Here is a 956-nt window from a genome sequence, read left to right as displayed (position 1 = left end):
TACTTAGTTACCTATTTATCTCTAATATGCTTAGTTTCCTATAGGTTAGCTCCAAAATTACTTATGTTAGCACAAAATGATCAAGTTTACATAATAAGCTTATAGTCTTCTTCTTATTTTTCTTCTTATCCAAAATGACATATGTTAGCTTCATTTTACCTAAGTTGGCTCTAATATGCTAACTTAGAGCTTATATGCTTAGTTTCCTATAGGTTAGCTCCAAAATTACTTATGTTAGCACAAAATGATCAAGTTTACATAATAAGCTTATAGTCTTCTTCTTATTCTTCTTCTTATCCAAAATGACATAGGTTAGCTTCATTTTACTTAACACTACTAGGGAAAAGCCTATACACAGAATTTTACCAGTAGCGCTATGCAAAATCAAGCGCTGCTGCTACTTAGTAGCAGCGCGCGTAAACAAACCGCGCTACTGCTATGACTTTAGCAGTAGCGCGTACTAGCAAAAAGCGCTGCTGCTACGTTTGAACTGGGTGCACATGGCTAGCCCAACCTAGCAGTAGCGCGTATAATGGCCCAGCGCTACTGCTAATCTCCTTAGCTGCAGCACGCTTACGTGTAAAGCGCTGTTGCTAACGGAAATAAAATAAAGTGAAAAACAAGTAGAAAAGTAAATGAAAATGAAAGAAATAGAAAAAGAAGAAAGGGAAAAAATACAATGTAAAGAAAAATAAAAGAAAAAAGGGAAAAAGGAGAAAGGAATAGCAGTAGCGGGTTTCAGTAAACGCGCTATAGCTAACTTAGCTATAGCGCGTTTCCGGAAACGCGCTGCTGTTACATTTCACTTAAACAGCGGTTTCCCCCCACCCCGCCCCCCGGCCACCAATTCTTCCCCAAATCGTCCCTCGCCCTCGCCGCCGTCTCCTCACCACCGCCGCTCGAGGCCCCCCTCAGCCTCACCGCCGCCGCTCGAGGCCGCCCTCAGCCTCACCGCC

Source organism: Triticum dicoccoides, chromosome 6A (genome assembly GCF_002162155.2).
Source record: "Triticum dicoccoides isolate Atlit2015 ecotype Zavitan chromosome 6A, WEW_v2.0, whole genome shotgun sequence".
Taxonomy (NCBI): Eukaryota; Viridiplantae; Streptophyta; class Magnoliopsida; order Poales; family Poaceae; genus Triticum; species Triticum dicoccoides.
The sequence above is the reverse complement of the archived record's forward strand: the minus strand, read 5'-3'. Positions refer to the sequence as shown.